We start from the raw sequence: 12722 nt of genomic DNA on the forward strand, positions 1-12722 counted from the left end.
ATAAATAAATAAATAAATGAAATACAATGCAATTTTAACCCCCCCAAAAAAGTACATTAATGAATATTTTTTAAAAGTAGCCATAATAGGAGATCTCTATCATGTTTATAGATTGATACATTGAAGTTTTAGGACATCAATTCCCTAAAAATTAATATAGAAATTTATGTCATTTGTATTAAAATTCTTGTAGGAGTTTTATAAAGCTTATCAACTAATTATAAAATGCATATTAAAATAGAATGGGCCAAAGTTCTGAAGAATAACAAAGCAAAATATTTATACTAATTGGTTTCAAAATTTGCTGTTAAGCTAATATGATCAGTAGAGTGGAACATCAATAAGGAATAAACATATGGGTCCAAGATAATGAATAGTCAGGAGTACACATAGTGGTGCAGTGTTGACTGGAAAAAGTCCAGCAAAAGCATTTAGTTTCAGAAATCAACATAGTGTCGTCGTATTTTAGTGCCATTTGACAAGTTTCAACTCTATCTCAGAACAATCTTATTCCGCACTCACAATTGTTGCTGTGTTTGAGCCAATATTTGAAGCCAATCTCAACGTATCTTGTGAAGAAGCTCTCTTCCCTGATCATCTAGTTTTCTTAGCATGATGCCCTTCCATGGACTGATCCTCATGGTACGTGAGACACATTCTCACCTTCCTGACTATAGAGAAAAGCATCTTGTTATTCTTTTTCAAAGAGTTTTGTTGTTGTTTATGTAGTCCAGATGTATTCAATATGCTTCATCAACACTAAAATTCAAAGGCAAAATTTCTTACCCTGTCTTCCATTTGTAATGTCTAATGTGTACATGAATATAAGGTGATTGAGTCAGACCCATCCCAGTCTACAAAGTGTTTTTTTTTTTAATTTTTGCTTTTTAACATTTTAAACAGGTCTTTTTGCAGTAGATTTGATCAATAAAATATGCCGTTTAATTTCTTGAATTCAGTTTCCATTGGTGTTGATTGTGAATCTAAGTAAAAGGAAATCCTTGACAACTTCAATATTTTTTCCAGTTTTAATAATGTTGTCCATTCTTCAAATTGTGAGGATTTTGCTTTCCATTATGTAACTCATACTGACAGGTACAGTCTTGACCTTCCACATAAGTGCTTAAAATCCTTTTCAATCTCACCAAGCAATGTTGTGTTATCTGCATAATCAAAGGTTCATATTCCTTTTCATATAATTCAACTTCTTAGAACATTGGCTCCACATACAGATGTAATAATTAGGGGAAACATGCACCCATTGCAGCCATCACTTTTCACTTTACAGGAGTCGGTACTCCATTGTTCTCTTGAACTGACTGCCTTGGTCCTGTGGACCAGCTCCCAATGGATCAAACCACGTGTTCCGGAATTCACATTGCTCAACAATGTCATTAATAATTTGTTTTGAGATACACAATTGATTTCCTTTGCATAGTTAATAAAACATATGTGATCATTTTTCTAGTATTCTCAACACATTGTACATATTCAAGTTGACATGAAATCATCTAACGACCACAGAGATTTAAGAATTTTTGTATTTATTAGTGAGACTTATAAGAGCAGGATTCATTGTAATCACTTTAAAGACTCTTGTCTGATTCTAATAGAGAAGGGAATGAAAGAACCAAAAAATCCAATGAAGCAAAGTGTAAGGAAATATAAGTGTTTGATTGACCTTGCATTCTGTGCTTATGTGTATATTTTTTGTGTATAGATATAGATAAGGCATATCTTTTCAAATCAGAATGTTGCTAATGTATGTCTTATACAGCTAAAAAGAAAACAGAACATAAGCACTTATAATGATATTTGTATACATTGGTGATTATGTTCATGTGTTTTAATATCCTTATAGATCAAGTAATCTGGATAAATTCCTCTTTACCTATAATATAATTTTCAATAATAAAGTCCTCTCTCAATTAGGTAAAAAATTCATAATTTCCTCTGAAGCTTGTATTCTTACTTCTATTTTCTGTTAAAAATTCTACTGTAGCTCCTTATGCTTAAAAGACATGTGTGTGTTTTCTTTTATGTTCTCTCTCTTTCTCTCTCTCTGTCTCTGTCTCTGTCTCTCTCTCTCTCTCTCTCTCTCTCTCTCACTTTCTCTCTTGAGTGAAACTGTGTTGTGAATTGCAATTAACACAGCAGCAGGATGAATTACCTGAAGGGTATTTTTAACCAGAAACTTGGACTTTCAAAGTGAGCTGTAGCTCCAGACTACTTGATCTTGTAGGAGGAGGCTAGGTTAATTGTTTTTAATTAGCTTCCTAATTGCCCCAACTAGGACCATATTTGTCTATGTCTTGCTGTATCAGGGACCTGGGCTTCTTAAGACAGAAATTCATTCCCCACATATTTTTTTTCTCTTTGTCAACTTCTTTTTAATTCTCCTTTCAGCTGAGCACTCTTCTCAGACCCTCTCTAGGACCAGATGAAATGCCATGACTTTCAGCAGGGTTTTCCTCGTTACAACATCTTTTTTCTCAAGGATATGGCTTCCTGCCAGGAAAGCAATTGTCATGTGATAGTCTCTACGTGTTCCTGCTCCTCATTGAGGCCTATTGTGATCACTTTCTTTAATATTTACAGCTGCGCACAACCTTTTCCCTTTAAATGTTATGATATTTTATGCATCGATAACCTCCGAGTTACTTTTGGGAGAGTTTTACTTCTACCTAGGGTCAATTATTTATTTTCTTTTACTAAACTTGGTGGCAGGGCTTTTATTTTGTTTTGTTGTGGTGCTTGTTCTGTTAGTCCGAGTAGACTAGAGAAAAAAATTCATAAAGATGCATATGTGCATAAGAAAGAATTTTATATACAAGAGCAATTGGATATTGAGAAAATGCCCCAGCCCAGTCCAGATCAAGTCCATATGTCTGGTATCCGCTCATATGCTCGATACCAGCCCATATGTTTGAAACCAGACATACCATATGTTTGATACTAAAGTCCTCTTCAGACTCATGAAACACATGCAATGATGCTGAGTGCAGGATGATCACAGGTCAGTGGGTAGAATGTCTTTGGAACCAGTGGCATTGTAAGCATCTCAGCGCTGGCAGGGACCTCCATGTGGCTTCTCCAGATTCCAGGGCAGCATCAGGGTAGGTCCATGTGGCTTCTTCTCAGGGATGTCTATCAGGGAACCAGCAAGGAGGGAGTCTCCAGTCTCCAAGGAGGAAAATCAGCAGGTCCCAGAATTCTCAGGAGAAGGCCAGCCCCACACAGAGGTCTCATTGGCTATTTCTGGATTGACGGGCTAAACTCCACCCCTACACTCTGAAACCTCAAATTAACACCAGATTAGGTAACTACTACACTTGTCTTACCTCTTTTATATATTTATATTCTATATGTGTCCAGAAAATTCCATGTCATATATAAGAAATCAATAAAATCTGTTGACAGGATTATTGAATGGACCATCCATATTTTGCTAAAAATACAGTGATATTATTTTAAATGATCACTTTGAGGATGTGGTGAAAGATAGCAGAACTGTGATCCAAGAATAAAAATTTTAGAGACTACCTTAAAGGCTATATCAATGAAGCTTAGAGACTACCATAAAGGCTATTTCAATGAAGCTTGGATTAAGAAAACTTTTAAGATATAATATTTTATAGTTCACATTCCACTCTAGATATTCCTGCTGTGCTCTTTAAATTTTTAAGATTTGTCTTATAGAGTTAAAGCCACCAGAGGTGAATACTGTTATACTCACAGTCCTGCCCAAATATGATCTACGAGTAGATATATAGACACACAAGCTGAACTCATGGAGGGAGAAGGGACGTATACCCAGGGATAATGTATAGGTTTGAAAGAGGGTTCTTTTATGTGTGTATTTATTTTTGCTGCAAACATCCATGGATATTGTATTTGGCTGGGTTGCCTAGAGAAATAACCCGGTGACACTCATCTATGCACAAGGAAGGACTTTATATCAAGAAGCAGTTTATAGCAAGAAGGTACTCAACCCAGTTCAACTCAGGTTCCTAAGTTCAATGCTAGCTGAGGCTTTCTTCAGACTCAAGCAGATGCAGGTCAATGACCCTGAACGATGAATTCGGAAGCAAGGAGGTTACAGGCCAGCAGGTGCTGAGTCAAGTGGATCCAAGGTCAGTGGAAGCAGCAGGGCACCATCTGCATGAGAGCAAAAGAACTAGGTCATGTCTGGCAGCCACAGCCAACTGCTCAGAAAAGGATCGCATTAGAAGGCCTTGGACAGAGTGAGAAAAGCATATGAAAAAAATTCCAAATCATAAAATAGACCAGGCTGAACAGACAGATAGAGACTGGTGGAACCCCTTGGGACAAAGATGAGGCTTTCTACTCCTGTCGAGCTTCACAGCCTGGGAAGCACAGAAGGGAAGTTCTACTTTTCTTGTAGGCTCGCTGTGAATGTGTTTGCATCATAACTATGATCTTAGAGTTGTGTGAATTAAATGTGGAGTAGTGGTTACTTGTTGGGGTAAAAATGGTAATGTCAGCAGATGGAAACCACTGCTCCACGGGAGAAAGAGGAGGTTCTTTATTCTCCACTTAAAGGGTTACAGTCTCAAAATCCCAAAGGGGCAGCTCTACCCTGTCCTATCGGGTTGCTTGGAGTCAGAATGAACTGGCAGTCCGTTTGAGATTTAGGTAAGAGTCATTTTTTTTTTCTATTTCCATCACTATTGACTATCAATGCATTTTGGTTGCATGTTTGATCAATTTCTGACTCGTCATTAGTAGAATTCTTCAATTTTTTTCATCACTAATTTTTGTGTTTTTTTCATCATAAATTTTGAAACATTTGTAGTTATTGAATGCCCTTGAGGGTGAAGAGATGTAATCCTATCACAGACAGCATTGCACTGCAAGATTGATTTTGCAATATCCTTTTTGGCAACGAGCGCCAAGCCAATCTTCTTGATTCCATTATTCTCAGCATGTAAAAGCTTATGATATTCTTTTGCAAAATAGAAAATATTAGTCCATTTCTGTTAACTAATGCCCAAGACATCATTCTTTATGAACGCCATTTCATTTAAACCACTTCCAATTTTTCTTCTCACTTTCCACATTCCAATTTCTGATCACTAGCAGTTTGGGGAACTGTTTCTCCTAATCTCAATTGGTGCTCCATCAGGAAATGAAGATCCCGAAGTCTCCACTGTTACAGGCTGCTGGACTCAGGTCACCACGGTCAATTCTGTTCTGGGAAAGCAGCTCCTCCTCAGTCACATTTTGAGCGCCTCTGACTCAACTGGGCCATCCTGCAAGAATATCGCTGACAATATTCTGCTTACAATAATTAAGCTTTCACTCTCTGACACTATTTTGAAACTATGCAAATGTTTTCTGTGATTCCTTTTTCTGAAGTGGGGAACTGGCTTGGTACCCTATTTTTTGCCACAAACACTTGATGCTTCACAGAATATCCCACCCTGGGGTTGGCCACACACTGTGTTAGGTCACATGATGGGAGAATCCTGACCCACGCAAGTTGACATAAAACCTAACCATCACAGATTATGTCATCTGGATCTCAGAGACTGATAATGATATTGTCTTCAAGTTGATGCTGCATTCTTTATACAGTCTAATTTCTCAGATTACTTGCTCCACATGCAAAGTGAATCAGTATGGTAAAATGATGTACCTCTGATGCACACCGTTTCTGTTTTTAAAATACACAGTACCACTTGTCCTATTTAAATAACTGAATAATTCTGTCACAGAAGCACAATGAAGTGCACTGCAGCTCCCATTATTCACCAGGTTATACATAGTTGTTCTCGGTTTTTTTTTTTAACCTAATTCACACAGTTGAATGCCTTTGAATAGTCAATAAATGTTAGGCACATTCTCCTCAGTTCCCTAGAGGAAAAAAAAACAAAACAAAACAGGACACTTATGATTGTATATATATATATTATATGTTTATACAGCAAGAAGGAATGTAACAGCTAATTAGTTCACACAGCAGTACAGAGGGCTTGGTTCAACTCACTATCGTGGAGCAGTTAATATACTGGGAGGCCTTCAACTCACATGGGCTACAGGTCCAAGGTCAAGGAAGCAGATAGTGATTCTTCCCTCTGCAGACAGCAGGGTGGGCCATCAACAGTCAGTATCATGGTTACTTAGCAAAGCAGATCCTGATGGAATCTCAAACTCAAGGGATACATGGAAACAAAATCCTCGAGCCTCCAGCTCAAGCGCTGGACAAACCAATAGTGTGGTGAAGCAGGTCTCCAAGGAACCTTGAGCTCTAGTCATAGGATCCACATGGCTGGACCCACAGGTAGGATGGGATGCTGGCCATCTTTGTTTATCTTGGTTGCCCTCCAATCAAGGCACAACCAGATTAAACACTGCCTAGATGTTCCTATTGGTCTAATTGACACAATAAACCTAAATTTCACAATAAAATGCAATAAATATCTTTTTGGTGCGCTCTTATTTCAGTCAATAGTCACCTGACATCAGCAAAGTTATCCTTAGATCCACATCCTCTTCTGAATTTGGGTTGAATTTCTGGAAACTCCCTATGTATGAATTGCTGCAAATGTTTTTCAGCTCTCTTTTTTTGCAAAATTCTACTGCATGTGAAATCAATGGTATTGTTCCATTATTTCCACATTCTGTTGCTTCATTCTTCTTCAGAATGAGCACAGATATGGATCTCTTTCAGTGGGTTTTTGTATACACTACCTTCCAAATTTCCTGGCCAAGACTAATGAGTGTTTTTAGTTCTGCACCAGTTTGTTCAAATATCTCAATGGATATTCTGTTAATTCCTAAGGTGAAGCCCTTGTTACATAGTGATTACTTGTGGGTCTGCTGACTACAAGTTGAGTAGTTCAAAATCATAAGTGATTCCTGGGGAGAAAGACTAGGCTTTCTACTCCCACAAAGAGTTACTGTCCTGGGGACCCGCAGAAGTGTTGTCCCCCGTCCTGTAGGTTTGCTAAGTCAGAATTCACTCATTGGCAGTGAGTTTCTGGTTTGGGTTTCTCTCCATTATACCTTCAGGGAAGGTTCAACATCTTCCTTCAATATTATTGGATCTTGATCATATGCTACCTCTTAAAATGGTTGAATGTAAACCAATTCTTTCAGATACAGTGACTCAATGGATTCCTTCCATCTTCTTTTCTGTTTCAATATAAGTCAGAATTTACTCAATGGCAGTGAGCTTTAACTTTTTTATTTTTGCATAGATCAATATTTTGTTCATTGAATCATCAGTATTGCAAATGGAGGGTTGAAATATTTCTCCAGTTAGATATAAATTGAATGTCCCCATCCCTTTGGTGTTCTAATACTTTTAATATTTCATTTTCCTGATTTAATTACTCTTTTCTAGATGCCTTTTGAAGTTTTATGTCCAGCTCTTTTACTTCATCAGCTCTTTCACTTGCTACAGCTATATGTTCAAGAGCAAGTTTCAGAGTCTCTTATAACATTGACTTTGACCTTTCCTTTACCACAGAATTTTTAAAAGCTTTTTGCTTTTTTCATATATGTTGCTCTTCTACCTAATTCCTATAATCTTCAGCTATCAGTGCTCAACTTGTTAAATCTCTTCTTGAATTGTTCTCTAAATTTAGCTGGAATATACTCATGTGTGTAGATAGTCTCTCGTGGATTTTATTTCCTTCAGCTGCAACCTGAATTTATATATAAATAATTGGCTGTTCTAAAGTCAACTCTGGTCTTGTTGAACTTCTCCATGATCTCTTGGCACATGATGATCAGTTTGATTCCTGTTTATGCTCTCTAAATAGGTGCCACATATATTCTAAAAAGGGTTTTGCAATAAAAAAAACTATTGGCCTTGAAAAATTCTCTTATTTAATCTCCAGGTTTGTTTCTACTACCAAGGCTGTGCTTTGAACTGCTGTTTCCTCACTGTTTCCAACTTGCACACTCCAATTAATTGTAATTATCAATAAATCTTAATTATATGTTGGATCAATTTCAGACTTAAGTTGGTAGGATTCTTCCATTTTTTATTATTTGCTTTATTATATAGTGTGTACATTTTAATAATAGTTATATTAGTTATGCTTTCATGTAACTGTATAGTTACAATCATAATATACATAGCATTGAACTTCAAGATAGATCTTGACTATTTCATTTTGATAATAAATGTAAGCCAATCCTCTTGCATTTGCCATCCTTTCATAGCAGACCACATGATTATCCAATTCAAAAGTTCAATACCAGTCCACCCCAGTTCTCTAACATTTAGGATGTTGATCATTACTCATACCATTTCTTTTTGTTGGCTTTCAATTTCCCTGCCATAATGCATTCCATTATCCCCCTATTGAAGGATGTTTACTATTGTTCCTTGTAATGTTGAGTCATGCTCCACCAGAAAGTGCTTTGCTTCATTCATGTAAGTAAGATCTATTCCTTATTGAGAAGGAGGCAGCTCTTCTATAGGTTTTTGGTTTTGTTTTAATTTTGTATGGGCCTCCCAACCTGAGAGTCACATCTGGAACTATATCAGACAACATTCGACTCCTACTCATAAGCTTTATTGTGGCTAATGTCTCATAAGTGGACTGCCTCTTTCTTTTTCACAGTCTATTCTTGGCCTGGGAGCTCCACTGCAACCTATTCACCATGAGCAACCTTGCTGTTATATAAAACATAAGTGGTATATCTGCCAGCATCACGGGAACATACAAGTCACCACAGAGAAACTGACAGACTATAGACATACAAAGAGGAATCCATTTCAAAAATGAGTTATTTTAATCAAATAACAACAGTTCATATTGTTGATAATTTCCTCCTTCTTTAAAGTGTTTTCAATTCTTTGTGGTATGATGGCTTACCTTGATATTGCCACCTCCCTTACAAAATAAATACTTCATTATTTTTGTATTCCCTTTTCATTTCTTATGACAGTTTCTAGATATTCAAATTACTCCTAGTTCAATTCTATTATTGGTCCCTTTTGAATCTATACAAAAATACCTATTTTTATAGCTTTAAATTGTAACCAAATAATGGTAACTTCCAAATATTCATATCATTATTATTGATTTCCTTTGAACTTGGGTATATGTTTTCAAGAACTTACTGCACTATCCCAGTGCTTATCTAGCAGTGTGCCTTACTGTGGTAGCTGTGATCCATGGTGGTATGATGTCGCTGGTACTTCAAATGCCAGCAGGGTCACCAAAGTGAGCAGGTTTCAGCAGAGCTTCCAGACTGAGAACAGAATTCAAAGAAGAAATCAGCTGCTCGGTTTGACAAATTTATACTGTGTAGCATGGAAATATTTTCAGATACTGAAGAACTAATGAATGGAAGCAGAATATTGCTGGGAAAGTGCCAAAAGATGGGCCAATCGGATCAGAAGGCCCTCAAAGGTGACGGTGGAGGAGCTGCATTGTCAAGGAAGAGGTCACTATAATAAAGTCAATGGAGGAAAAGCGTGTGGATGGAGGTTTCTGGATATTAATTTGTTGATGGGGTGTGACTCAAGATGAGAAGAAACAGCTGCAACAAAATCTAACCATCAGAAATTGGAATATGCAAAACATGGCTTTATGAAAACTAGAAGGTGTAAAAAAGAAATGGAACACATAAGATGAATATCCTAGGCAGTAGTGAACTGAAATGATTTGGTATTGAACATTTTAAGTGAGAAAATAATATAGTTTGCCATGCTGGAAATGACACAATCAAAAAGGATGGCACTGCATTCAATGTCAAAAGGGCATTCCAAGATCTATCTCTAAGTGCATGCTGTCTGTAATAGGATTCTGCCTACCCACTTTCTAGGAGTTAAATACATTCAAACTACTATTCAACTTTATGCACCAACCCATAAAACTTGTGATGAAGAAATTAAAGTATTTTATCAACTTCTTCTATCTGAAATGTTCAAAGTTGAAGCAAGATGCATTGATAATTTTTGGTGACTAGAATGCAAAAGTCAGAAACAAAGAGTAGGACACCATAGTTCGAAAATATGGTCTTTTTCAGAAAAAAAACTATGCATGACAGAACTTTTCAAGACCAGCAACTTGTATTTAGCAATTAAATTTTTGCAACAACACAAAATGGGACTACATACATGAATTCTCCAGAAGGAATACAAAAAAACGAGCTGACTACATATATTGGCAGAGACATTGGAAAAGTTCAGTATCAGCAACTGAAACTAGTCCAGCGACTGACTGTGGAACATGCCATCAGTTGCTCATCTGTAAGTTTAATTGAAGCTGAAGAAAATGAAAATAAGTCCACACGAGCCAAAATATGAATTTGATTATATTCCACCTGATTATAGTCAACCTGCATTGCAAGAATATGTATAAACAACAGATTTTCTGCATTGAACATTAATGAAAAGAAACCAGATGAGCTGTGGCATGACATCAATAACATAATTTATGAAGAAAGCAAACATCATTGTGGTAGCTATATAATCAGTTGTCAATTTGAAACAAGAGTCTGGCCTGTCAATCAGGTTGGAGCTTGATGACCCCATTGGAGGTATGAAGGAGGTAAATAGCTCTCTGGAGGCGGGACACATGCTCACGCCCTGTGAGCTATTCCTGTGTAAAAGACACATGGGGCTACGCTGATAAAGTCCTGGAGCTGAAGAAGCCACATGGAGAACCATACCAGTGCTGAGATGCTTCCACTGCCACTGGATCCACAAGACTTCTCACACAGTGGCTTGTGATATTCTACATTCGGTATCATTGCATGTGTTTTGTGAGTCTGAAGAGGACTTTATAGATTGGTATCAGACATATGGGCTAATATCAGACTTATGGACTTGATCTGGACTCAGCTGTTTTCTTAATGTACAATTACTCTTTATAAAAAGCTCTTTGTTATACACATATGAGGGTCTATGAATTTGTCTCTCTATCTAGACTAACACAGTCATTAAAAAGACAGAAAAAAAAGAAAAAGAAAACATCAAGTAGATCCCAGAACAGACTCTGAAACTTGATCTTACTCATAATGTAGTTAAGACAAATGGAAGAAAGATGTAGTCAAAGGGCAAAATAAAAATTTCCAATGGGCATCTTGAGAACATTAGGTAAAATATTATAATGAAATGTGCAAAGATTTAGATTTCTATCTGAAAAAGGAAGAACATGCTCAGCAGATCTTAAACTGACAGAAATGAAGAAAAAATTCAAGCCTCAAATTGAAATCTTGAAAGATTCTACGGGCAAAATATTGAATGATGCAAAAAGCATCAAAAGGAGATGAAAATAATACACTGAGTCATGTACTACTGTACCAAAATTAACTAGTAGACATCCAACCTTTTATCTTTTTTTTACATTTTATTGGGAGCTCTTATAGATATAACAATCCATATTTTAATTAGATCAAGCATAATTGTACAATTGCCACCACCATCAGTTTCAACATTTTCTTTCTTTTTGAACTCTTTGATGTCAGCTCTCCTTTATCCCCTCTTTCCCTAACCCTACACCTCAGGAACCCTCATTATTATATTATATTGTTATGCTATGCTATGTTATATTATAATATATTATTTATACCATATCTTACACCATCCAATGTATGTGTTCAACTACCATTCTGTTTTTCATTCCCCTCAAAGGGGTTTTATAGTCATCATTGCTATCAGTTTACTCTTTGCCTCTTCCTCCCTCCCTCTTTCCATACCCTCTGGGAATCATTACTCCCATTATTATTTTGCTGGGTTTATCTATCTTGGATTTCATTCACTGAATGATCTTAATTATACAAGTGAACATACACAGGTACCAAAAGATTAATGAAGTTAAACTAAGACCATAATAGTAAGGGGAGGAAATATTAAAGACCTAGAGGATAGTTTTGTGTTTAATCAGTGCTCTATTAGACCCTGGATATATCATCCCTTCCTTCTGTGTGACCCCTTTGTGAAGGACTGTCCAATTATCTTACAGGTGGATTTGGAGTTTCCACTTTGCCTGTGCTCCTTTGTGTCAATCTGATTGCTTGTTTTGGGACTTCTGATACCATTCTCTTCAACACTTCATGATCACATATGCTGGTGTTCTGCTTCCATGTGGACTTTGTTGCTTCCCTTGTCTATGGCCTCTTGTTTAATTTCAAGCATTTAAGATCCCAGGTGCTATATCTTTTAATACCTGGGCACCATCACCTTTCTTCACCACATTTGCTTAAGCCCCCATTTTGTCTTCAATGATTGTGTCGGGAAGGTGAGTATCATGCAATGCCACATTTTTAGAACCAACCATCTTGTACTGAGATAAGATTTAAATAGAGGCCCAAAGTCCATCTGCTTCCTTGTTGTATTTACATATATGTATATATAAATATATAACACCTATATTTAATATATATTAATTTAATAATATATATTTACAAACAGGTAGACAAATATAACGAGTTTTATTTATGTATTAGCATTTATACCTATCTATATTTGTACCTATTATATATAATTATCACTTTCTTATTCTTTCCTCTTTATTTTTTTCTTCCTGCCCCACTGTCATGTTTACCCATCATTCACCTCTCTATGATTCCTCACATGGATCAAACATGATCAAGGATGCTACCCCCTTCTTATCGTCAATTTTAGATCCCTTGCTATTTCCCTGTTCCTGTTGGTTTGGCTCATCACTCCCTTCCCCTGCCTCCTCTTCTCCCATGCCTCCTGGACCATCAGTTCCATTGCCTTCTCCTTG

This window comes from Echinops telfairi, unplaced genomic scaffold (assembly GCF_000313985.2).
Source record: "Echinops telfairi isolate 266 unplaced genomic scaffold, ASM31398v2 ScPeMD7_9;HRSCAF=40, whole genome shotgun sequence".
Lineage (NCBI taxonomy): Eukaryota > Metazoa > Chordata > Mammalia > Afrosoricida > Tenrecidae > Echinops > Echinops telfairi.